Source organism: Octopus bimaculoides, chromosome 5, assembly GCF_001194135.2.
Source record: "Octopus bimaculoides isolate UCB-OBI-ISO-001 chromosome 5, ASM119413v2, whole genome shotgun sequence".
Taxonomy (NCBI): domain Eukaryota; kingdom Metazoa; phylum Mollusca; class Cephalopoda; order Octopoda; family Octopodidae; genus Octopus; species Octopus bimaculoides.
Genome location: NC_068985.1, coordinates 11,819,726 through 11,820,292, shown reverse-complemented (window position 1 = coordinate 11,820,292; position 567 = coordinate 11,819,726).

Below are 567 nucleotides of genomic sequence, written 5' to 3'. Positions count from 1 at the left end.
CATTATTTTATTTAAAAGAGTTCCAACTCTGTTTTTTATGTTTTATTTATATTCTTAGTGTGGCATATAGAATATGGAATTTATAATATAATATATAATATAAAAATAAATGGTAAAATGAAATGAAGTATTCAATGTCTTATTGAATATATGAAATATTGAGTATTAAATGTAAGGAATTAAATATATAAAGGTTAATACGTATTTTCATGCCTAATGGCATTCATCAAGGCGTCATCTGACATATATATATTTATATGCATGTATTTGTGTGACTGTGTTTGTACTCCCACCATCGCTTAACAACCGATGTTGGTGTGTTTACATCTCCGTAACCTAGCGGTTCTGTATAAGAGACCGATAAAATAAGTACTAGGCTTACAGAGAATAAGTCCTGGAGGTCGATTAGTTCGACTAAAGGCGGTGTTCCAGCATGTCAGTAATCGAATGATTGAAACAAATAAAAGTGTAGATATTACATACATGTGTGTGTGTGTTTGTCCCTCCCTCCCCTACCACCAGCGCTTCACAACCGGTGCTGATGTGTTTCTGTTCATGTAACTTAAC